General features: G+C 38.7%; 2 long non-coding RNA genes across 3 annotated transcripts; both read left to right on the forward strand.

Moving 5' to 3' along the window:
- The first annotated feature begins 7188 nt into the window (after positions 1 to 7188).
- Positions 7189 to 9936, forward strand: LOC136287701 (uncharacterized). 2 transcript variants are annotated; one of them, XR_010720270.1, is made up of 4 exons: positions 7208 to 7344; positions 7824 to 7900; positions 8626 to 8782; positions 9597 to 9936. It is a non-coding gene; the product is annotated as an uncharacterized lncRNA (long non-coding RNA). The 2 variants fall into 2 exon arrangements; XR_010720269.1 differs by lacking the exon at positions 7824 to 7900 and having other exon boundaries at positions 7189 to 7252; positions 9597 to 9935.
- A 10906-nt stretch (positions 9937 to 20842) lies between these two features.
- LOC136287703 (uncharacterized) lies at positions 20843 to 25675 on the forward strand. The gene is made up of 3 exons (XR_010720271.1): positions 20843 to 20929; positions 21176 to 21310; positions 23937 to 25675. It is a non-coding gene; the product is annotated as an uncharacterized lncRNA (long non-coding RNA).
- Positions 25676 to 27115: the final 1440 nt, after the last annotated feature.

The following is a 27115-nucleotide window of genomic DNA, read 5'->3' on the forward strand; positions in this document are numbered from 1 at the left end:
GAAATGAGAGGAGAAAAAATTAACATCCTCCCTCATCCCATCCTATTGCTCTGCCCTTTCTGTTGCATGATATAATGCTTTTCATTTGCCAGGCCCATGGGTGAAATTTTGCAGGCTTTAAAAACCTTGTCTGCCTGGTAAGACTAAGAAACACCCATTATATCTTGATCACTCACCCCCTTCTGAGTTTTCAAACAATAAATCCTTGACTGTGTGGTGCTGGCTTAAGGGAATGTCTTACAAAAATGATCATAAAACCATTCAGTCTAACAGTGGTGAGGAGAGGTAGCTTTTTCCAAGCTAGTGAAGCTATAAAATTTATGTAATTTGGCAGAAAGTGTGGAAAAACCCCCAAGACATTTAAAGGCTTTATAGATGTGCACATCCTCCTTGCATAAGGGTGAATAAATGCATGTAAACAGTGCCCAGTAAAGTTCAGTGTATGAATGACTCTGTGAGCCAAAAGCATGTGTCACCATCAGCTACACTGTTGGCAGAGCACCCTGACACCCCACTCAGGCCTCTGAGAAGAGATCCTTGTTATAGCACTCTAGGACTAAATAAAAAGGCCTCAATTTGTAAGCAGGGCTTGTTTTTCTGGGTGAATATGCATTTTCCAGGAATTTGATGGGAGATTCTTTCTCTCTCCCAGACCAAAGAGATTCAGTGCATTTTCTGGAATGAAATTACTCTTGAAATGATCTGGTAATCATCACTCAACCATGCCTAACAATAGGAAAAGCACAGGATATTACTGTGCCAAGAGAACCTAAATTTATTTTTCAATTCATTCATACATAGTTAATTTACTGAAAATACTCAAAAGATCTGAAAAAAATTACACTATCATGGAAATAAAGTCTCTGGACAAGAATCTGATTCCTTATGTCGTTTCAAAACATCCAGTGTTCTTGAGCTTATTTTTCTTCTGTATTGAAATCTTTGGGTAACAAAGCAACTGTAGTCAGTCCTGAAATACTGCCTATTCTAGAGATGCCAAAGGGATGAGGAAATCACCAAATGGCCTTCCTTAATTTGTGCTTAATGTGTCCACATTAAGAATTATTACCATTGTGGCACAGACTAATTAACACCATGGGGCAAAAGAAATAAGCCAATTTACTTTGAACCCTGCACAGTGTTGCACTCTGCTTATGCCGATACATTACAAGAAACAGGCCTGTGCTGTATTTTCCCTGTACTGATGCTCAGTACTTTTCTCCACTCATTACTTTTATCCTTCACATAGATCACTCCCCTCCTATTGAACACACCTATCACATATAATTATTGAAAATACCTATTGGATACCCTCTGCCATCAATACAGGAATATGTCATTTCTTTGCATCTGCAAAGCTATATAAAATCAGATATAGCTGGAGTTAAGCAGCTTTTATCCTCCATTGGCATGATTTTTTCCGATTCAGAATTACATTCCATTTGCTTGCCTCATATTGCCACTAATGATGTTTATTTTACAAGGCCCAGAACTTTCCACTTTTCAGGCTGTAGAAGTACATCTGAGTAAATGTTTGGTTCCTTTATTCAGAATTAGTGTGATTGCTTGGCCATAGGGTAATGTGAACAAAGTCCTCTGTGTGAAGGACAGAATAGAATTTATCCCCCATCCTGCCCCTGGACTTCACTGAATGTGATGGAAGGTCCTTTCAGGTCCTTTCACTTGCTTTCAAAACAGTACAGCTACATTACGTAGTTGCATATTTCTCCTGCTGTGAGACAGGAAGGATCAGCATGAAAAATGCAAGAGACTTAAACTAATGTGCACAGGTACCACTTTTGGTTTTGTTTTATTTTGGTTTTTAATCTTTGCAATGCATATTGACTGACACAGAATCCATCAGTAGAGGTGAAATATAGACTAAGGATGGACAGCTACTCTTAAAAGCAACCTGCATAGGGATGGATCATTGAAGTCCATGTACTAAATGCACACAAGACCTCTTAGCTAAAGCTGTCAAAATCCTGAATTACAGTTCATTGCTTTCCAAAAGAAGTAAGGAAATGATAAATATAATGTAAAGTTTTGTAGTTGTAAGCTGTAGATGTTAGAAGATGTCAGTGAAGGAGATGTCTTTTTTTAATATGAATTAACCCTGGGTTTTCAGATGTGTCCCATCACCCAGTTGCCTCAACCCAATTCCTCCTGCCTCAAAGCTGACCAGCAGTCATGGGACTTCTGCCTCACAGGAAGTTGGAACTGAACTCCTGCCCCTGCCACCCCACAGCAGGAAGGGTGTGGGCCACAGCAGTCGTTACAAGAAAGAGCCATAAGCTTCCTGCTTCTATTTGTAGATAGCGGGTATTTTTGTGATATAAGTAGAGATAACATTGCAGGAATCTAATGAACGTATTTTATGTGTTTCCTGATATGTTCCTATTACTTGAAAGCTTTCTATTCTGGTGGTTATGGGGCAAAACAAGTCCCAGAGACAATATCTGAATACATATTTTAAGGCTTGAAAATTTTAAATAAATTGACTTTTTGTCAATTTATTTATTTTGTCAAAGCCTGTTGCTTTCTGATTTTGAAATATATGGAGAAATTGCATGCAGTAATTAAGCATCTCAGAAATAAGTTTTATGAAAAGGAATTTTTTATTATAAAACTGATTTTCTTCAGTAAAATCAGTGGAGCTAAATGTACTGTTATCTCTTACAATAACAGGAAACAGTAGAAAGGAGCCCCTCAACTTCTGCTGTGTTAAAAGACAGTGCTTGAGAATTCAGACAAAATGTGGTGTCTAATGATCTAGCCATAGCTACCCATTCAGGTACTAGACATAGTATTAACATTTTTTAAATTATTGGCCAAGTTGATCTTTTTTTGCTAACACCTACCTTACTGTGCAGCAATTTTTCTGCCAAGTAATGAAATTCTACATCTTGGTAAGCTCTCAGAAAGAATAATTGGCCCTAGCTCATATTGACAGCAGTTTGCAAAACAGTAGCACAGTAATTGGAAGAGTAGAGGCAGATAATGATGAAGAGCAATAGTTTTCCTTGGCTTCAGTGTTTTAGAGGAACATTCTTTTCTGCAGCTAGTAAAAATGAGAGTAAGAGAAGATGTACTGCCACCATTACAGTCCCGAGAGCAGAAGGTGGATGGCTGTGTGTTGGTAGAAAAATCAATACATTGGTCCAGGTAAAGCGTCCCTTGAGAGCTCACATTTTCCCTTTCACCGCGTGGGTATCAGCCCAAAATGTGCTGTCAAAACTTGGCTCCCACTGAACTATCGCAGTGGAACATTGTGCTCTTAGGAGATTTTCTCCTGCCAAGATGCTTACTTTTTTTTTTTTTTTTTTTTTTTTTTTTAAAAAAACTCTCCACAGAAAACTAATCAGGTGGCACCTTCCCGTGTGGAAATTTCCTTGCAAATACATTACTGCAATCTACAAATGATTTTTACCCTGTATGCCCCTGATAACAATTGCATTAATATAAGCAGATAAACTCATTTCTTTAGTTGCTGCTCATAGAGTGGCTTGCTAGTTAAGATAAAAAGCAAATTATGGGATATAAAAGACATATCTGATTGTACAGTAATACACTGTGTGCCAAGCAGTCGGTGACGTAAGGTTTACATAACTGCTAGATGTTGCTTGAACTTTTGAGATATATTTCCATGTTATTTTTTTCTCTCGGGAGCCAAAACAGGGGCAGAACACAGAACAAGCAATCAAGAGAAATGTAATTGTTTTGGCTGAAGAAATTTCAGATTAGAAGATGCAAGAGGGGTAAGCAATCTAGAAAGTGTTCTGAAATCTTCATCATGTAGATGCTTTCCTTTGGAGAAACTGTCCTTCCATTCAGTCTGGGAGAACTCCCCTTAGGTGCAGATTTGTAGAAGGAAATTTTGACTCCAGTCATATGCTATAATATTCTTTGACTGCTATTAATTCACTTAATGACCCAGTGTGTTGCTCAGTGAAATTGCTCTGTGCTCTCTTAGTGATGGTGAAAAACAGCCTTTTCTGGGGGCTGATCCAGCTGATGGAAAGGTTCCCTCTGTGCTGCTGAAATGAACATTTTTCTCCAGAAAAGCAGGACGCAGCCAGGCTCCTGCACCATAATGTGGGGCTGGATTGTGTGGCCTCTCATCAGCATTGCAGACCTCCACTTGTGTGCCCCCCACCTTGCATTCCCTGGGCATGAGCCTGCAAAGAAATTCTCTTGGAAAACATAGATCAAACAGAGCAAGCCACTCCCAGCCATTTTCATACCTATATGTATATATGTGTGTGTACACACACACACACACACACACACACACACACACACACACACACACACACACACACACACACACACACACACACACGTCCATCTCCTTCCAGTTCCCTTCCTCCTTCCTGCTGCCCACTAACAGCATATTCACACAACAAAAACAATGGCTTCTAAAATAATTTCCAGCTGAATTGTAGACTGCAGTGGTCTTTATTACCACTAACATTAGAGAAAAATGGAAATGAGGAATTGCACAGCTCTGCCCTGTTTATGACTCCTTTTCTTCCTTTCTCATTCAAATGATGTACACAGAACATTTATTTGTTTGGAGGAAAGATTATGGATTACTGGTGCAGCATTCTGATAGATATTCTAACATATTCAGAGAAGGGAAAATTCAGTCTCACAAATAGACATCTTGGATTTCTTTTTTATTTCTTACCAAATTCATCGCAGGCAGTTCAAGACCCACCTCTGCAAAAGTGTCTTCCTGTATTTTTGACAATTGAACAATTTTCTCTCATGTCCAGTTTGCTCAAATTTCTTTCTTTGTCTGCTTTCTCACTAATGGTTTCTGAATTAACAAGCCTTTGCCTTTTTGCTGGTGCACAGAGTCTGCTTGAACCAGCCTTAGTTTAAGTTATCAGGAGTGATCCAGCTGCAGTACAAATTTCCTTCACCTTACTTTATTTTACAGCTTGAATTAGACCCTCGGAGTTCTCAATTATCACATACTCAACAGCCAAGGAGATCTGGGCAATGCTTTTAATCTTAATAATATTAATAAAGTAATCATGTACATATAATTGAGATGTTAAAAATGCCACACCATAATCCATTCTATTGCTTCAAAGTACCATATAAAATATGTTTTCCTGTTAGTTGTGGAAGCAAATGTCAGTGCATAGCCAGGACTGGCAATGTGGTCTATAATGACATCTAATACAAATGAGATATTCTTCAAATACTTCGTTAAATAATTTGACCTAATTCATCCTGGCTAAACAGACTTAGTTTAGCTCAATCCTGCTGTTAAGCTCTCTTCAAAATTCTCATAAGCATCAATAGAAATTCTAGAAAGAGCAGATAAATCAGTCTCTTGTTATAGGACTGATAAATAAGACGTTGGGTTTATATTTCTAGCTAATAAATTTAATCAAATTATTTAAAATATAAACACTCAAAGCCTGTTCTGTGCCCTCAGGGAACCCCTTTATCCCACTGCAGCAAAGCTGCATATAGCAGGATATATTCCACTAATGCAGTCAAAAATATATGGGTGTATAAGAATAAACAGCTTAAAAAAATCATACTGTAAATGATGTGACTGAGTGAAACTGTATGTATATTTTTAAGTCTTCAGAATAGTTGAAGTTTTAACTTATTTCGAATTTTTAAGTTGAAATCTATTCATATTTGGAAATTTTGTACAACCTTGTAAAGTTAAATACTATGTCACTGTAATTTATTTTTGTTGTCATATATTGACACATGCTCATTTATATATGAAGTGTACTGTTTATCAATTGCTTCTAAGGCAGCAATAAAAACATGAAAGTTGTTCTCATTTTCCTGTCACAGCTATCATTTATATCAAGCACATTATTTTAACACTTTTCGTTCTGTTCCTTACTAAAACAGACAGTGTACTGAGTTCTTAACTATATGTCTTCTGGTTCTCAGTGAATACATGAGCTGTTCTTGCCTGTACAGCTGTGAGAACTTGGGGATACACTTTGTAGAAGTCCTGGTAAGGGATTGCCACTTCGCTGCATCACTCCAAGAAGACATCAGAAAGGGGAAAAAAAAGTCAGAACTCCTCTTTTCCTACAAAGTTTGGTTTTACTTTTTTACTGAAGGTTTCCATATCATACCACGTGTCCTTTCAGGCTCTCTGAAGTGTGGGACATTCAGACCTCTTACAACAATGAATGGGGGTCAAAGTTGCAGAGCACCTTAAAGTATCAGTCCCACTGTTGAGATTTGATTCAGTAAAATAGTACTTCTCCGGTCCCTTTCATCTTGAAGAAAAGGCTTTAGAAGTTTCCTCCACAAGCACAACCCATAGAGGTCTTAAGTAGTTTCCTCACCTTCTACACTATGGCATGTACCTGCAAATTCACAGCCATTTGGAGTGGTTGCACAATTCCAACTTTTTCCTTGGTCCAGCCCAGAGGCCAGGTGTAACAGGGTGCAAAATGTATGTTCCATACATGAAGGACCACTGGTTACTATGAAATGCAATCATTTACAGACATTTAAGTTTCCTATCTACAGCCACTATAAAAGAAAGGGCATGGGAGGAATGAACTTAACTGGAGGGGTTTCCTCCAGTGATTCAACTTCTTTTTCTCCTTGCTGATCTGAGGAATATAAATGTGAAGGGAACTAGAAGCAATAAATTTCACTTTATATTATATTCTCTGCAATAAAGTGCTAGAGGAAATAGATAAAATACAAAAAGACAAAGACAAGGCCCTGGACATCATCCACACAGAAAAGAGAAATTAATGTTGTGAAATGGGTGTGTTTGCTTTTTATAGTAACTGCAAAGGTGGATTATTTTCTTGTTATATGTCACTTGGCGTCTGCTTGTGTCATGAGCCTTTCTTTTTCATCACTATCAAATTTCACCCATCCATTTTCCCTCCTTTCGTTATGGGATGGAGTAGATTTATTGTCACCCTTTCAGGAATGATTGTGAACTGTGGATCACAGAGTAACTCAAGCAGCTGGAGCACAGCTGGATGCAGCAAGCATCTGAGGGTACCACTCCTCCAGGCTGATTTACAGCAAGCTGCTTGTGCCAGGCTCAGGAGGGAGATGAGCGGCAACACATGCTCTCAGTTACAGCTGAAAGTGGTGACACCACCCAGATCAGGAGTGCCCTCACAGCTGAATCAAACTGACCTATTTATGCTGTAAGAGAGGAGATAAAGAGGGGAGAGAAGGAAAAGGGAGTCTGGGGTTTTCTTGCAGTACTTTGTGTGGCTGGGATGGGCTGGTAAGTTTGCTTGGCACAGGTTGAAAGAAGGCCTGGCTATCAGGGTTCTAGGGAAAGACCTGTCTAGAAAAGTCTTGTTACTGCATTCAAAGGTCAGTCACTTCAAATAAGGCTAAAGCAGTTATAGATTTAAACCCTGGATTAAAGTTTCAAAGGTGCTTTTAAGCATTTCTGAAGAAACTCTGGATTGGGACTAAAGTGAACTCCTGATGTGTGTATCTTGAAGTTTTATACTCCAAATCCTGGTCAGAAGCCCTGATAATAGCCCTTATGAAGCTATTAATTCCTAATTCACTGAGCATCCTCAATCTTCTCTTTAATGCAAAGGACTCTGTGCTACCTGAAATACAAGTATCATTCAGGGTGCTTTATCAAACAAAACAGAAAGCTATGTCCTGTAACCAGTTATAGCTGCCACTATGGCAGATAAATACATCTGGTTGCTGAAATGAGAATATGTAAAATCACAAACACTTTCCTCTAGCCAGCAAGCTGTTTCCTGAAGATGCTTTCAAAATGGAAATTTACTTCTGCTTCATTGTACAAATATCCATATGCTGTGTTTTTTCAGTATTTTTGTCAGGCGGATGATGCGACTCTTCACAGCTTTTTGGCTGTGCTACTTAATGCAACAAGATGTGAATTCTAGTGAGTTGTTTGTACCTTCTCTGAAGCTGTTTATTCTGCCATGAAGTAGTAAGTCAGCAGGGAAGCATGGGAATTGGACTTATTGAAAAGGTTTAACATCAATATTTTGTTACTTCCATTCAGCTGAGGTCAAACAAAAAGTAATACCGTTCTTAATGCTGCTCAAACAGAACCTTGAGAGTATGTTAGTCCCAAAGTTACCACACACTTTCTTACTGTTCCTTCAGCAAGGATTTGCATTATCATTAATTAAATAGACTTGTTGCTCTGAAATATGATGGATAGATATGTAGCTACGAAGTATTGCTACTTAGCAGATTTTTACATGGCCTAAATTGAAATGTGCTTATCTCGGAGAAAGAAAAGATGGGATTTTTTCCCCCCCAAAAATATCCTCTGGGGATACAAAGCTGGAGCAGCACAAAAAATCTCCAGTTAATGTGATGAAAATAAAAAACTCTCAATTTTATTTTCTGTGCTTTTTTTGCAGTTTTAAAGATTTGTCATCTTGATTGTAGCCAGTCTAAAAGATAATTACCTTAATGGCAGTTCTACAAAAAACAAGCTAGGAGGGATCTTGGACAGTATTAATGTACCTTGCTTTTGGATGATTTGAACAGAATATGAGAACAATTGCAAGAGTCCTTTGGATTTAGTAACTGTGATCAAAAGATTTTAGAAATGAAGAAATAACTGTTTCTTGCTTCTCCTCTCTATAACCATAGAAGTCTACGGATACTGTGGAAACGGTACCTTTTTTCCTTCACTGCATGTGCCAAGTTGGGAAGTTTGTGAAGATTTTGCCAAATATCTTTTCCTCTTGATATCCATGAGGTCTGAGGGCAGGACAGGAGTCCCCAAGAACTGATCCAATCCATACAGGCAAGAAGTTTGTACATTGCTTTGACCATAGCAGTTTTCCCTTTGGAAACTTGGTGGGAAAACAGGAAAAATGAGGAGTGGATATAAATCCTAACAAGACAGGTCTACTGAGTGCAGAAAGAAGGATGATATGGAACAACCACAGTTGTATGCATACTTATGGTTGATTATGTTTTTTATTATTCAGAATTATTGTGGCTGTATAGTACTAAAATGAGTCTGAGCTCGCTGCTATGCTTTTGAAGCTGTACCCTCTTTTCCAGCATCTTTCCTTGTGAGAATAAAGACCAGTATTTTGTTGAACTGGAGGGAAGGGAGAAAAGAAGAAAGGATACTGCATGGAAGAAAATAATCTGGGGCTTTCAGAGAATTCATTTTAAGTGATAGTATCAGATTCAGCAGCTGTTTTTTGTACTTAAAGTGTAATGAAATTAATTTTTCCTAATTTTCAAGCCTAACTCTGATCCCTCCTGAATAGGAATGTACTCTGCAGTAATAGAACATATAACATGCCCAGACTTTCATGTTTATGTTTAGGAAAATAAGGAGAATGTCTAGATAGTAGATGGTTGGTTGAAATGGAATACCTCCAATAGTAAGAACTATTCAATTGAAATAAAAATTAACTGCAAAGATATAGGAAGTGTACATGGAGACCAAGTCTATTACATTACAGTCTAGTTCTGTTACAGAAAGCAAGAGAAAATAACATCTTCTCTTTGGTCTTCTGATCATTCTCGTAATTTTTTGAGTGATTTGAATTCTCTATCTCAATATGGGGTGTTGTTAACCTTGTTTTAAATGTCTTTTTCAGAGGAGACCAAAAAGGAAAGGAGCTGCAAAAACATCAGGCAGATAACCCTTCCCTGCTGTGAACAACAGGCCTTCATTCATAGGTCAATCTCCCAGCTGCTGCAGAGTAGTGCATGGAGCACCCATGAGGCTCAATGAGTGGTCTAACAACAGCTGACTTCCAGTTGCTGGTAGTTTCTTGTCAGAGGATTTATTTAGAGCTACCTGACTGGCAGATCATCTAATCTGCGTGTGATCACTTTCCTCAAGAACTCCTTCATATTGCAGATATGCACCATTTTAATGAAATAATATTAAATTTTAAAGAATTTAAAAACCTGGCTTCCAGCTATTGTTATCTATTAACAGTCAAGTACTACACTATATGATGGTTAAAGCAATGGATTAGACAAGCACTGAGTAAGTTACATTTGCTATCAGTTCGTCTACTGTGTTTGTGAAGTCACAGAAACAGGGCAAAAAAGTCTTTTGTAAACGGGATATTTTGAGGTAACTGAGCTGAAGACAGGACAGTCAAAAATTAGGGGAGGTGAGGGAAATTAAACTTAACTGGAATGGTTTAGCCCTGAAAAATTTTGACTTCTTTCCTGCTATATGAGGAAGATTCTTGGTGGATTAGATTCTGAAGCTGCTTTCAAGCTAGGACAGTGACTCCAAATGGGCAAGGTAAAATTAAAGCCCAAGAATCAGAAGCTGTGATACTTTGCTACACAGGGGATGCCTGCCAGCTCAGGTGTCACACAAAGCACGAAGAGGTCTGGTTCTTCTGCTGAGCCCACACTCTTGCAAGCAGGGGACTGGGTTACGTTGACATTTTTTGTCATCAGCCACAAATGGATGGGAGGAGGATTGGTTATATGTTATAGGTGGGCATCATCTCTGATTATGTATGAAGACTATACAGACCATTATTCTGTCATAAGGAGCAACATGTCCTGACTGATGAATGTGTGCAACACCTGGGGATAGAGCACACTCTCTCAGCACCTCCTTACTCACAGAGCACAGCAGTTGCAACTCTTACATGCTTTAGAATGATTGTCACTGCTAAACAGTTTGCTGCTTGTGGTTTAGCTTTTGTGGGACATGTAATACTGGAGTCAAAAATTATCCAAAGAGAGGAGGTAAGTGATAAATCATTCAAGACAATCAAGGAGCAAAGGATGTGAAGCTCCAGACAGTGTTGAAGAGAGCATCAGTAGGAATGGGTATTAAAGGCATTGATTTCTCCAGCACATCCATAAGCTCTGCTGGTGGTACACTTGCTTTCAAATCCAGACCTTGCTCACATCCAGCCAGCCTGGTTTGGTGAAGTGATGGTGGGTCATTCAGCAGTGGGCTGTGTGCTCCCCTGTTGTAATGCTTCACATAAGTTTCTCTGGAAACTCCTATGCCACTATCCCTGTGTTAGGTAAAACTCTTACCTTCAAGCCTAAATTACCATTTTAAAGTGTTATGTATATGTTCAAGTAGAACATACCGAGTTATGCAAGATTACAAACTCTGTTTTCAGTTACACCTGTGAGATACGAATTTGATCACTCCCAAAGTTTGGCCCGTGTTAAGCTCTGAGACTTTGGTGTGACACTAATTGTAAGAAGAGGATAAGGCTAATTACAGCAGCGTAAACTGACCTAGTAAGAGAAACCAGATCCTTTAATCCTGTAAACATGAAGATCAGTTAATTGCTAACACCGTTGCTCTTGTAGAGGGAATGGCAGATGGCTATGTAGTCTCAAAGACAGTTCCAGTTTCACAGGTAACACCTCACAGAAGTGAAGCAGCTTGCCCAGGATCCTAAACCAAGCTGGTGTCTGTAGCCCTGCATGCCAGCTCCAGGAGAACCCAATGAGGCACATGATGTGGTTCTTTGGGTTTTGTACAATAGGTGTTTTGTGAAGAAGGAAATAAGGGACCCTAGCACTAACTGGACAAAATTTTGTGGGGCTGGAGTAGTTTTTCCCAGTAAGAAACATTCTGTCCAAAACTATGTTGGACTTACTACTGTTAAGATCACTGAGTGGGGCTGTAGATGCTCACACCGAGCAGCCTGTGGTGAATAGCTGTAGAAAAACCCCAGAAGGAAATAGGAAATCAGAGAATGTGGTTCTGGAGAAATGCAGAGCTGTTAGCCATGCAACTGGAAAAGGCACTGCTCTGGATAATGGGCTTTTGGACTTGGGGGACTGTGTGGTCCCAACGGCAGCTTTAGCCTGCAGAAATGTTGCACAGCAAAGGTGAAGAGTCAGCGGTATGACCTTCCAAGAAAAAAGAAAGCAAAAGAAAATATGTTTTGATTATCAGAGAGAAAGTGAAAGACTGCCTTTAAAAACATTCTTGATATTAGAGTCTTGCTTATAGCAGAAGGCAAGAACTTGTAGAACTTATAGAACACACAAGAATCAGAAGTTAATCAGAATTGCTGTCTGCAGTATTGAGCAAAAAAAAGGCTATTGGCCAGATAAGCATGGTCTTCACCCTGAGCTTATACATTCTGTTTAATTATTCCTTCCTCTCTGTAATTGTTTACTTTTAGCTTTACAGTGTTTAGTTATAATGCATTCTTTGGACAAAGGTGTTGCGGGCTTCTTTGTGTTAGTACTACAACAGCAAGAGACTGCAATTTTTGTTTTGTTTTCATATGATAACAGTGAGCAGCAAAAAATTCAAACAAAAATATTCAATTTTTAATCATACTTGGAAACTTCTTTTTGTGTGCAGATACATATGTGAAGGGTCTTTTGCAAGATAACTCCAAAGCCTATGATATCATTTAATGCATGTCAGTATTTATTAAGGCTGGGCACTCCTACTCACAAAGCATTAGCCACCTCATTACACATGCATTAAGAGAACAGGTTTTGGTAAGAGACAGCATCACATGCCTTCCTTGATAAATGGCATGTGCCTTGGGAAAAGTCCTGTCAGATACGGGAAATGTATGGCAGATGTCTGGGAGCTATTTTGTGAGCAGCCTAGTGCTGCTGATTAATACTCCACTAAATTGTATTAGCAAGTAGGTTTGCTATTGCCAACAAGAAATGAAATCTTTCAGAATCAGACACCTATGACAATATCCAGAGCAGAATTGTTTATATGTGACAGGGCAGAGGAGCTATTCCATTTCAATAAGGAAGAAATCTATGCAAGCATTGTGGCAGCCAAGGTCTGACCTTACAGAAACACTCTGACAACCAGTAACGTAAGCAGGCTTCCTCTGAACATTTTAGGAAGAATGGTACCAGGTGAAGGCAAGCTGTGCAATTTTCACACCCTATTTGCAGTTATGCCTATGCACCACAGTGAAAGCATTTGCTTATTAACAGCACAACTGAGGTAAGAATTTGGCTGGGGGACTCAAGTGGAGACCTCTGCAAGCAGCCACAGGGAAAGGATAGCGTGACAAGGAGAGCATGCTGAGTTTCACAGAAGCCTCCTAACAGCTATGGGAGAGGCAGCGGGGACTGTCTGCCTTGCCTGATAAGGGACAATGCCTTATGTAAACTTAGATCAAAATAATGCTCTTGTCAATCTATAGCAGTGCTAGCTTTACAAAACTCAATAGTGAGAGAATTAAATCTCTGTGACATTTCTTTTCAGTCCCTGAGGCTAGAAGATTTGGTTCAAAGCAGAGTCATCTACTGGTTAGCAGAAGTATTCTGAGGTTACATTTGGAAACATGTCATTTTAATTGTACTCCTGGAGCTGAATCCCTCCACTTTTAATGGAGTTACACCACAGACTCTGTCCCCACTTCCCATGTTACTTACATTGAAGAAATCTTTTGCCACTTACATCTTGAAATATTTGATCTTCATGATTAAGGAATCTTGGCCCCTTCTGCATAAAAAATTTCTGGGGGAGATTTCTCTTCACAGGGTAATCAGCAAAGAGATGCTGATTCCTGATCTATTTCAAGCTTCAGTGTTTCTTGCTATTCCAGCAGTGCCCAGCTGTGAGCTCGGTTGTTGACTAGATACATTCAGTATACTCCAGCTTCACATTTGGGGGCATAAAATTGAATTTGCAACAAAATTCTGATAATTTGAAATTGTAATCCTAAAGTAAGTCTAGTGCAGAAAACTGCTTTTAATGTACTCTGAAAAATATTCTTTTCTTCTGCTCTGATCAAGGGGATTTTATTTATTTATTATTTTTTAGAGTATGTATACTGTAGCCATGACAATTTTGGATGCCTAGATGAAAAGTGTGGAGATGCAACAGACATGCCAGAAATGCATTTTCTGACATGATAAAAGACTCCTTCAAGACCTTCGAGTCACAAAACCAAAGTCCCTTAGAGGGTGTTTTAACTCATATTATTTTCAGTGTAAGAGAGGCAGGGTGAGCTCCACAGCAAGTGAATGGAAAATAATCCCCAAACCTTTACTCAATCCCTGTCTGCATTCCACTTTCTAGAATCTTGGCTGGAACATTACAGTTACAGTGCTCAATTTAGAAAATAAAAGTGAGATCTTTCTTTCCATCATAAAATAGCAAATAGTTTTAAAATGTTTAAAATTTACAGTTTTAATAAAATGTAAAAACACAGATATCTTTGCAAAAACCCTAATAGGAAGGAGGGAAGGAAGGTCTGGTCCCTCTGCCCCTAGCTAGATATCCATCCAACTGGAATTTAGGACTGAGGACAAAGGGACCCCTTTAATTTCAGTGGGAATCTTTCTCTTGTGTTCAGTGATTACTGGTACTGGCCCTCAAGCTGTATTCCCCTATACCTGGAATCATCATGCAGGCAATCTAATGTGTTCCAAGCTTCTGGCAGCCTTAGCAGGTTTCCTGTTTTAGTTCCATGTAGCCTCATGTGCATATTAGGGTAGGACACCTGCAGGTAAGTGCCACACTGTCATAACAATGAGGTAAGTTTTGGGCTTCTTACAAACTTTTGGTGCCATTGCCTCATTACTTGGGGGCTCACCCAGGAGGGGAACCCTTGGCTGACTCAATTGCAAATCCTACTGTAAAACCAAAGCATCGACACAACACACCTCATTTTCCTGGTACATGCATCACACAGAGATAAGCGTTTTTCTCTCTCCCCTGTGAGCAAGCTCACAGAGTGTACAACACTGTGTCCATGGTGCAGGTTCAGACTAAGGTTGACACTGAGGCTGTGGTTTGGTTTGCATTCAAAGCCAAGGTACAACTTCCAAGTGTGCTTATTTACAATGGAATTAACTCTGATGCAAATGATGGTGGCCTGTCTCTCTACCCATGGCAAAGGATCCCAGCAGTTCCTCACCCCTTCACCTACCCACACAGTCCACAGCAGAAAGATTTGCAGATTTCCCTCTCCCTACGGCATGCAACGCTTGAGCTGCAGCACAGAATAAATGCTGCCAAGCACCAAATGATCTCAGAGCCCTGTACTCTGGGGAAGGCAATTGCTTTGTCACAGGGTTTGTGTTGCCTCTACACTGACCACATGATGCTTTTCCAGCATTTCGTTTTCTCTGTCTACCTTGTTTCAAAGAGTGTTCGAGGACTCTCAGGGAACTTGTGATCAACGGAGATGAAGTGATCAGAGCCTGAATGAGTAAGTTCCTAAGGTACTACATAGGTTAGAAAAAGTGGGGTTTTTACAAGATTTCAATAAACCAAATTTTGATGCTCTGTGCTTATAGACTAAAGAGGTAAAACCAGTCATTTTTCAGTGTTGCCAGACCAAGTATGTTCCTTGCAGTGATTGCAAGGGATGATTTGTTCAGTCCAATACTTAGTCCAAACACTTTCTCTTTCAAGTGAGCTACAAAATGTCAGAATTAAATAGGTATTAATTTTGGAGGCTTTGGCATGAAAATAAACTTTTAAAAAAATGGATTTTCTCAAATACATAAAAACCTAGTACTAGGCAAACACAAATCCATATATATAGCTAACCTTAAAATTTGTTTCTATTTTATAATTTTGGAGATGATTCTCTACATGCAAGCCAACAGTGCCATCCACTGATTTTTATGTATTTTTTCACACAGATATTCTTCAAGATGTTCTAAACCAACAGAAGCATTTTTAAGGATGCTTGCTTAAATGAACAGGATCCTCCTGAACAGATCAACAAATAATAAGGAGAAAAGCCTATTTCACGGTCTGGTTAGATTTTTAATGAATTAGTTTCTTATATCTGCATGGAGCTTCTCAGCTTTTGCAGGAAGGTGCCCTATGTAAGTTAGACAGTTCCTTATAGTCACCTTTAAAAAATTCTAATATCAAGAAAAACTCTAAAAGTCAGGAATGGACAATATTGGTTATGAAATATTAGCCCTTATTAATTTATCAAAAGACCTGAATTTGAATTAGTATCTGCATTACTCTTTCAACCAACATACTCTAGGGGGCACCCAGAAACCTGTACAAAATTATCCCTATGCAAAAGATCTGTTAATTCACCATCTCTCCGAGGGGAAAATGTTTTGATCCAGGATATGCAACCAGTTTCCACACTAAAAAATCAAAAGTCATGCACTAGTACTCCCAGAATGAGGGACTTCTAAAAATATTTATGTATGTTTAAAGGAAGAAAGGAGGTAGGAAAAATCATTTATTTAACACTTCAGGTTTTTAAGCCTTTGATGTCTGTGCTTTCAAATTGTGTTCTGTAACTGTTACATGCTGGAATCCTACTTATTTTTGTTTGGTTTGCCTTTTCTTGTTTACATGAAGGTGCTGGTTACCACATAAGTATGTGAGACACGGATACACAGGAAACCAGAAAAGTTTTCGTACATCTGTGACAAGACACACCCTAATTCCAACACCTGAAAAGCAACCATTGAAGCTCCTCTTATGATTACCTGCATATTTAAGTTGAGGTATATGACTATATGGCTGCTGTTGTTTGGGCTGAGGGGTGTCCTTCTATTTACTGCAAGATCAGCCCCAAGGATTAGCTGTTACTGCCACATGTTGATGCTAACATTCACATTTTCCTGTGGCTGCAAGGTAAGCTACCTCTTGCTCCTACCTCCACACGTAACATGTAGAGGGAAATTATTTTTCTATGGTCATTCATATTTGTTATAACTGCTCCTCTCAAGGATCACTTCTTAATTATCTTTTGGAAGTTTGGTAAGTTTGTATGTTGTTCAGATAGACATGTTTTGTATACCATAGTAATAAACATGAACATTCTAAAATTGACATAAAAGTAAAATTTTTAAATATTCTATTAAAAAAGACAGAAAAATATTGAGGGAGAGTAGGAGGGAACAACATAACCACCCTTCCTCCTAGGAGCTGAAGAAAATTGCTTCTTTAATAACCCTTTAGATAAGAAGTTGTTCGCAATTAAGTGTTTTCTCTGCAAACCTCTGCAGCAACGACTAGGTGGCACTGTATGATTATTTGAGAGAAAAAAAATATAAGAAAGGAAAGAATGCATAAAAAAATATCATAAGAAAGTAAAGAAAGCATGAATTATAGTTGATATCTGATTTTTTAAAAAAATTAGCTTGTTAAAATTGATTAAATATATTCTATTTACTTGAAGTCTCTAACATTAATTATATAGCTATACAAGTATCTGTATCCATATATCTATGTATCCATACATACCTACACCATATACACTCTCCTAAAAGAAAAGTATGTGATGTTAAATGGTATTTATTCCTAAATTCTACCTTCTCAACAAATAAAAACCAAGAAGGTATCTCTTTGGTAAAACGGTCCTTGACCATGGTTCTTGATGTGAAAGTGAATATTACATGCCACAAGGGAAAAGAAAACTTGTAACAGAACTACTTACTATTGCTCCTCTGGTGTTTTTGTTCAAAGGCAGAACAATCAGGAGTTAATCATGAGGGGTCAGTGTCGTCTTAGGGTTTTTCACTCCAAGCAAAATACATTAATCTTATTATAGCCTCCTACACGATATTGCCAGCTCTCCAGGTGCCCATGAAAGAGTAGCTGAGGAGGGTGATCTGAACCCCTGTTGCACAGCATGTCTCTCTTTCTAAAGGCTGTGTAAACCAATGCACAATGGACTCCTGGAAGAAAGGACTGGAAGGAGAGGTTCCCCTTTAGCTATGCTGGAGCAAGTCAGAGTCCCCTGTGCTGAATTTTGTTCTCTCCCAGCTCAGACTGTCTGTGCCCCAGGCTCAGCAAGTGGGCGGGAGCTGTCTCCTACCTCTCCCAGCTCCTACCCTCCTCTTACTGGTGGTCAGTGAGTTTCCCTGGCCATATTGACTGGGAGCTTCACCTTTACCATGTTTCCTACATGTTTAGCTAATTACTGCTCTGCAAAAGCACTGTACCACTGCTAACTCTTGTCTGTACATAAGGACATGCCCACTTTGGATAGAAAGCTGTTCTTTGGGGTGGCACATGAAGTTCTGAACCCCATGTACATGGATGCACCTGTCTCAGAAATTGAAAGCTGTTGAGATATTATCTCAGCCTTTGGGTTTTCTGCTTGTTTGGTTTAGGCAGCTGGTTTTGGTTTGGTTTGGGTTTTTTTTAATATTATAGGACAATATCTTTCTTTCTGCCTTGAGAGTAAGCAATCATCAGTTTTTCAGCCTGCTTTCCATGTTAAACCTAAATGGCAAAAAAAAAGCACTGTAACTTCTTAACAGTCCCACCATCATACCTGGGGTTTCTCACATTTGTTTCCAGGTATGAATTATTTCACATCATTTTAACAGAAATAGACAACTCTTATAGTAAGAGCCAAGAAGTGGAAGAACAAAGAACTAGGGCCTAGAGAAAGAGAGCAGCTTTAGGGTATACAGAAAGAAGGATCAGAAAAGGAGCCTAGGAAAGGAAAACTCAGGAAGAGAAAGAGAAATATAGCGATTTCGAAAAACTACAGAACTGGCAGCTTCTATCAGTTTGGTGTTATACTGCGGTGTTTTCACAATGCTCCACTGTCTGGAGTTGGATAGTTATATGAAATTTCCTATTTCTGTGGTTTAGGGAAAAGAAATTTGATTCAAAATCTATGAGCTATATTTGAATAATAGCAATTACTCAAACAGATTGCTAGATTAGCCGTATTTATTTATTTAGATGCAGAAGAAAAGAATAAAACATTGAGCAGTAAAGAGACCAATATAACCTTTCCAAAGTTCTGCTCTGTTGACATCACTGGCAATATTAACAGGGAGATTGATTCCCAATTTCAGCATTAGATTTTTAATTTGGTGGCTAAGCCTAGCTCCAGTTAATTAGTTTGCTGTATCAATAAACGTGAAAGACAACCCATGCCTGTGGACTGTTTATTTTTCCATTATGCTGTTTTGCTAATCAAACAATGCAGAATAGCCTAAAAAATGCATATGAAACCAAATGCAACAGGCATGCTTAGTATCATCCAAAATGCACAAACATGCACAAAGTTTTTCACAGCTCAACTATAAGGACTTCCTGATGAAGGTGTAGCTTGCAGACTGATAATAAGAGGTATGGATCTACAGCTTTTTTCCGTTCAACCATTCACATGCTAGCTTTCATACTAATATATAGACCTTATTTGATTAAAAGGTAAGTATAAGAGCTGGTATGTATATTCTCATACTGGGGCCATCATCCTTACTCTCATGACTGAGTTAGTTTGTAATGTTCTTGGTTAAGTGATAGAAAAGGCAGCTCTGTGCAGGCGTAAAAGTCTGCTATGTGTGTATTCATTTATACCACATTTTGGAATAAAAATATGAACTTATTAAATAAGTAGTACAGTAAAACCTTTGCAGAAATTAATTTGGGAATAATTTGATAATCTGTAGGACTGCTTTTAATTGAAATAAAGTATTTGTCAGAACCCAAATAAAAATATTTTCATGGGGATTAATCTTGATTTATATTCTAATTACTGTGCTGTACCACAGCTATCTCCTTCATATGTCTTCATTACTCTACCTGCATCCAGCTCCCTGTGTGGGCAGCACCTTCCCTGTTTCATAGCTGTGAGTTTACTGAGCCTCACCAAGCTCAACTCTGGTGCTTCAGAGCTCACACCAGATGTTACTGTGCACAAAACAAACTTTTCTCAGACTAGCTCAAGGTAAATTTTCAGGGATGATTTAAGAGTTTTTATGTGTGGGGAAAACTGGTGTTGCTCATTGATGATAATGCCAAAAGACTGGGAATCATACAGCTACCATTCCAGTTGCCTTGCCAGCCTACAGTGGATGGCTCTGCACCATAAAGCCATGCTACATCTCTCTGCCTAAAACAGCTCCAGAAGAATTCAGTGCCAGCCCTTCAGAATCCAGTGCCCCTGTGCCATTTTTGCATTTCACCATGCAGGCAGAGCAGAGAGGATCTGCTACCAGTGAGGCGGCAAAAAAACCCCTCCTCTGCCAGCAGGACTGACAATCTCATAGGAAGGCATTCAACAGCTCCCTCTTGCTTGAAAGAGTGTGGTTGTTTCTGCAGCCCACAGAACTTAATTTATCAGTATGCTGAGTCTCCTGCCACGCAGCCTTGTGTGCCTGGCTGAGCCCTGATCCCCCACCAGTCAAAGTGAGCACACAGCTGATCCTGGGGCTGGGGATCAAGGCTGGGGAGACCCTCTGGCTGCCCTTGCCTAAAGCATTCCACTGGGACCCTCCTTTCAAGGCAGCCAAGCTGATGGTCATGCTCTTGAGGAATGCCTCCCACCCCAGGCCTTTCCTGATATCTGATGTGATCCAAGAAGCAAAGGGAATAGAAAAGAGTTTGTTCCATATTTTTCCTACCCAAACTCTTTTTTGTGACCTATTCTAGTTTCTTTCTTTCCCACTTAATTTTTACCTTGTTTTATTTCCACTATTTTCCTGCTCTGTTCACAATATTCATCCATCCTCATCCAAATGTATGACTGGTTTAAGCTGCTCACTTAAAAGCAATATTAATATTAATAATAATAATAATAAAAACAGTACTAATAATAAACAGAGATTACTGCAAGGTTTGTGTACCATATACACTATAATGCTAATGGCCTTTTAGCAGGAAAGAGTCCTTCAACTTATGGTCTTCAGGGTGCTCCTCTTTTCCCCTTTGCCCATATTTTTCAGCTTTTATTGTTTTCTGGTTCCCCCCTGTGGGATCTTCATACAACCCACAGAGAAAGCTATTTGAATATCCTTTGCTGACAGTAGTAATGCAGCCCTAACACAGGCACTGCAACACCTGTGGCAGAGTCAGGAGAGGTGGTAAAGAGTCACAGGTGCAATTTCACAGCCCTGAAGAAATGGTAATATCTACTGATGATTTATTAAAAGAAGGAAAAGTAGGTCTGACTTTTAGTGCTTAAACAAGACACATAGGCAAAGCACCTTAAAACTGAAAGTTTACCAACTGGGTTCTTCATCCTGAAATCCATAGCAAAATGTAACTGCCCCACTCCAGATATGCTATTACATTTTTTTTTTTAACTAAAAACTTAATTATGTCACTTTTCTCTGATATTCACCAGTCAGTCTTTAATTGTTATCTGCCTGACAGTGTACATGCATCTCTGTGGAAATGAAATGAAAAATCTTCCTTTCTCCTCTTGTAAAGAAGCATTATCTAAATGCTTCTTGGCAGCTGATGATAAGTACACAGCCTGTAATACATTTCTCCAATTAATTTCAGGCAGAGAGCCAGATGTTACTGCCATTCAGTTTGACAAACCTATAGGAGCACTTAGATTCTGGCTGTTCTTTGACCACTGGAGAGGTGGAAGGAGTCAGCATCAAGTCTTGCCATAAGCATTTGATTGAACATGAGGTAAGAGAAAAACTAGAGCCTCTGTGCTGATTCTTCTTAAGGTAAGATTTACTGTCATTTGAGTGAATTCCTTGGGTTTCTACTGGGTCTTAAGGTACTGTCTCAAGAAATGCAACTTTATATATTTATTAAAATCAATTTTTTTTACTGTTTACAGGAGGTATTTTTGTATTTTTATAATTTTTAGACAATATTACGTCTGTAAAAGTTACATTTACACCCTAAAATGTCTTGTGAGAAGCCTTTTGCAAACTGAAATAATCATGGGGTTTTTTAAAACATGTGTACAGCTAATGTTTTATATCTTAAGGGTCAGAACCTTTTAACTGGTAGAAAAATGTAACTTGCTTTATTTCAAACTAAAACACAGGAAGGTCACCAAGTTCAAGAATAGGAATATTATGGAAAGCTTCATTGATGAACATATCTTAAAATATTCAGAGCTTGCTGTGGAGGGAGGAAAATGTTTATAAGCAAATTTGGTTGGTTTTTTTAAAACAAGGAACTGAGCACTAAATGTAGAAAAAATAATTGAAGAGTGAGGAAGTGGCATGTAAGGTATACAAATCGTACATCAAAACAATGTGCTTTTGTCAGTAGAAAACTTCAAGCTAGTGGGTGAGTTTGGAAAGCAATGTGAGAAAATCCATTGCAGCACTTGTAGGCTCAGTTTTAGGCAGGAAATGTTTTTGTAACAAATATTAGAGAAACCAATCTGTGTGGCTGCTTGCACATGGCATCTCCATCTCTTCACTGAGAAACACCTAAAAGAAGATGCATCTACAGCCCAATCTTCCTCTGTCCTTAAACAGTGCCTGTCTTGTTTGGTGCAGCTGAAACTACCATGGAGGTACAGCTTTAGACCTTTTGGACAAGTGGAGTCTGAGGACCAGCTGGGGCCCCAAAACAGGGATACAGCTTTAGTCAAGGCAATGGGCTTTTTTGTAAAGATCATAGAATTCAGTGACTTGGACATGGGCCTTGGGCAGTTCTGTTGCCTAATTGTTTGAGAGGTTTTGGCAAGGTACATTGTCTGCCCATGCTTCCATGCTTGTAAAAGGGACAAAACAACACCGAGGTGTCAGTGAGGTTGCTGTTGCTGGACCCCTCTTTATTTGTGTGTTTGCCAAGTATGTAGGGCATTACATACAAGTTCAGCTGCGTGAATTACCCAGGATCTGCCCAGAAAACAATGACAGACACTAGAATTAAGTTTCAGTTTGAACAGTGAAACACTTTCCCAATCCTTGCAATTGTCAGAAAGAAATTCTATGGTTTCCTATAAACAAAGTCAACAGTTTTGTTTTCTTAATTATCAGCTTTAATCTTCTTTTTATCCTCTTGATATCTTTCTCTCCCATCACACAAATTCTTCTTTAGAAGCTGCATGAAAGACCCAGTAGGCACAGTGTTAAAATTTGGAGTATATTTGCTGGCATGCACCTAATTTCTGAGGTAATAGGGTATTATCCCATATCCTGGGATTATGATTCTCCTCAGAATCCCCTGTCTGGTGCTTTTCCCTGCAGCTGATAGCAGCTAGTAGAGCAGTGAAGTTTCTTTTTCTGGCTGAGGGCAAGAATTGCATGTTTTTCAATAGTACAGTTATTGTTGACATATTCTGTACTATTTCTGGCCATTTGTGTTGTCTGACGGGACTTTACTGGGAATTCTGCCTGTGCCTTTGAAATGCAGAACATAATGCAAAGACCAAGTTGATACTCTAATTGGTTTATGACTCTTTCTGTCTCCATAAAATGAGTGTTATCTCTGTATGGGCTATCATAAAACTTAATAATATCCATCTGGTGTTCTGAGGATGTTTTATATCAGATAAAAAACTGCCTATTTGAAATAACTGCCTTAAGTTACTCTGCAGGAAGTCTGACAAAGCAGTAAGTTTGGCAGTATTTCTGTAAATGGGTTTGAAATAATGACCAGAAAGTAAAATAAAGCCTGAAAATTAAAGACAAATTTATAGAGATTTGTCACTTATTCTTTTATGAATTTCTGTGCTAGAGGAATTATTCACCTTGCAAAATATCCACCCCCCCCCAAAAAAAAAAAAAAAAAAAAAGTTTAGGAGATTTTCTCTTTCTTTCCCTGTATGTGTAAAGATATACTTCTGAGCAGTTATAATGACAGTGAAGACCTTTATGTTTCTCCATAATCTGTTTTTTTCTTGTGTCCTTAGAGTGCCTTCACTGAGGTGTGATCCTCTTCTATCTTGATCAACAACTCAATTAAAAATGCTTAGTATTTCTGTATGCAAGAATTTCAGTGCCTAGACCATCACAAGTACCACTGCATCACACACCCAACAGAACCAAGAAATCAAATCAAGTATGGTATCACAGGGTTCAAGAGCAGTGAAAGAGCTTGCCCCGTGATGAACTTTCAAACAAAGGAAAGTGTACTTACTGAATACATTTCCTTATATTAAAACTAGTCAGTTTGCTGCTTTGCTCTTCTAAAACATCGAAGTGATGTGCTCCAAGTTACAGTTCTGAAGTCACATGTGTGGCTTTCAGGCTTTCTTCATTTTGGTAATGGGGATAGGATTAGAACTGGTTACAGCTAAGTACCCTGTGATCCTTCAAAATCTAATGTAATGTTTCATTTCCAGCATACGGGATCTTCTCCTCTGGGAGGATTGTATTACGTGCAGAAATCAGAGTCCGGAATTCTTAGTACTGAGAACCTCTGCAGGATTCTTCTTCAAAAAAGCTATGGTACCTGATGATTCAGTTTCCAAGAAATGACATTTGTAGTTTGCCTTCAACAGCCTATGGGGAAAAAAGGCAACTACTCTCTTTTCATCGCACTCTAGATGCTTCTTCGGGCAGTGGAAAACCATTCCTGTATTGGTACCCTAGGCATGGCTAATGGCTGGACAATGATTTTAAAACATAATGCCTTCTACTTCTATTTCACCAAGATTAGGTTTCTACTTATGTCTCGCACAAAAAACAAAACACATACTCACAAACACACACACACACAAAAACCCGAACAAACAAAAAAAAGCTCCACAACAAAAAAAAAACCAACCCAAACAAAAAACCAACCAACCCACCAAACAAACAGAAAAACCAAAACCAAAAAAAATGAACAAAACCCCACAACTAACCAAGAAAAAACAAAATCAAACAACCAAAAAAGCAAATAAAATCCTATTTGTTCTGGCTTTTCCACTGCTGTGGTTTTCTGGACAGTACTACTAAGCATGGCAACTTCACGATATTATTTTTCCTGACAGATAGGGAAAACCAAAATCTGCTTGACTCTTTGTAACATTGGGAGACATTTTGAAACAAAACACCTCCATTCAGATATAGGAGATTTTGGTGTAGGGCATTAGTTCTCATCATATTTGTCTCTAAACATTAAGATAAAATCATTTAATACTTGGAGGAAAACGGGTTCAGGAGCAATTTCTTTGACTTGCACCTGCAGGTAAATTAGCACATGTAGTGCTAAAGATACAAAATCCACCCACATGTGACTGAATAAGTGGACCGTGCACAGCCCTCTGTGGAGGGTTGAAACCAGGATTGTAAGTTCAAGGGATCCCATTCAAAGTCTTGTATTTGAGGTGGAGGGAGCTTTGTAGGCCAGTGAGATGGAGCATATTCAGTATCTGCTTAATTTGCTGTGGTGACAGTTCTACAGACAAAATGAAATCAAAAGGAAATGTTCCCATTCAATTTCTAAAGAAATCTTGACACAATTTGTGGGTGTCTTTCTGTTGTTTTGGTTCGGAGTTCTTTGTGGGGGTGAAGGGTGTTCAGGTTTTTTTAAACAAAAATATATATTATGAGTTTTCTGACTGCCCTGTAGCTTCTTATATTGCTTATGCTATCTTACTTCTTCTCAATATCTTTGCTTCAATAAGCTTTCTTTAATAAGCTGTCTTCATGCAATAATCTCAAACAGTGCCCTCATGATAATCTTGCTAGCCTACTCTGCATAACCCACTATGGCTGGACAATTCCCCTTGTTTTGAATTGTGACATTTTCAGATGGTCATGACGTCTTTTTCTAATTCTGTGTCCTAATAATGATGATGTAGTCAATATGAGGGTGGAGAAAATAGTGAGCTTATTAGTATTCTTTAGATATTTAAATCCTAGTCCTTTAAATCTTAGATTGGGGAAGAAATCTTACAAAGCAGGAATACTGTAATGTTCATATGGCTTCATTTGAAAGTTGCTGGAATTTTTTATTCTAGAGTATGGAAATTTGACACATTTTGGCTAAAAGTATATATTGTTTTAAAGAAATGCTTTAGCTGTAATCTAGACTGAAAATGTGGTCAATAAATAGTGACGTCTCATGCTTTCAAACTAAATGACACAACTGTTCTACTCGCTGCCTCATTACATTTAATTTTCGGGGTGTACATGCAGGGTCATTCCCAAGAATTTTATATTTTTCAGGAGAATTTTCAAAACAAAAGATCGTATGTACTCTCAATTACTTGCAGGCATCAAACTGATTTTCCAGTGTGAGTGCCACACCAAAAGGATATAGCTCTGAAACACCACACCCAAGCCACGCCTATGTAACACTGGCCCTCATTGTGTAGCTCATTCTCATCCACTACAACAGGCTGCTGGTGTCCCAAATTCTTATGGAAGAGGTGGTTTCCTGTCAGTATTTCATCTTTGAGGGACATGGTCATTATTTTAGATTGCCATTAACTTCTCCACAACAACAACAAAAACGTCGTTTACAAAGGGACACTCTTTGCTTCTGTCCTTTGCTCATCCAAACACAAAAAAAACCTGACAAAAAGTCCCCTCTCTGACAAATGTTGGATGGACATAATGTAGAAGTATGATTCAGGTGATCTGTGCCTAGTTAGGAAGTCTGATGGCCACAAAATATGTACAGGCTTTTCCTGCAAAACTTGCAGTGGACAGCAGGAGTTTACCAGCTGCATTAGAACAACTTGTCACTGCACACTTACTTACCAATTTATTTTTCTTCCTGTACATAGCACAGAATCTTGGTTTGCCAATCATTTGGTTACCTCCTTAGTGAAGGGGCAAGAACTGTTGGAATCATATTAATGGGGAAGGAGGAAATATCTTGGTTTTTTTCCCCCTGTTTCTTCTTCAAAAAATACCAATATTCTGCTCCCAGAACCATGCAGAAGTTGTAAAGGAACAACACAGGTGTATTGCTTTTATTTACATTTTGTTGGCTTGGAGTTATTTCTTCCTTTCCCACTGACCTTAAAAGGGAAAAGTTTTAAAAACTTCGGAATGCTCCTTGTAGGCTTCATGAAGTTCTTCGATTTCTTTTGTTCACATTAAAAAGCCAGAGAGTGTAGAAAGACAGTGATTCAGGTGGGAGGAAGGCTTAAAATAATCCATGTAACTTCCATTTACACTGAGAGGAATGAGAGTCTGTCAGTGAAGACTTGTCCTGTAATACAATGATTCAGGGACAGAGCAATGCCCCTTGAAGGTCACCTTCTGAGCATGAGACTTCCTCGGAGCATGAAATGAATTGGAACAGAGAGCTGTATCCTGAGTGTCTCCATTCCACAGACCTATGAAATGCAAACCACAAATCTGTCATCTTCCCCCCTCCCCCTAATGCAGAGCTCCTTCAAATTAAGACAATAAAAATAAGCACTTTACAGAATTAAAAACTGTATTTAAAATAAATAGAGGGAAGGGAGCTTACTGGAAGCTTAGGTGCCAATTACAGATCTTTCAAATCCACTACTTTTGTCAGTTTGCAGAATTCACCCCATTTAATTTCTCAAAATCCAACATACGTTTAAAATTAAAA

This window comes from Chamaea fasciata, unplaced genomic scaffold (genome assembly GCF_029207755.1).
Source record: "Chamaea fasciata isolate MVZ Bird 193981 ecotype frontalis unplaced genomic scaffold, bChaFas1.0.hap1 SCAF_3, whole genome shotgun sequence".
Taxonomy (NCBI): Eukaryota; Metazoa; Chordata; class Aves; order Passeriformes; family Sylviidae; genus Chamaea; species Chamaea fasciata.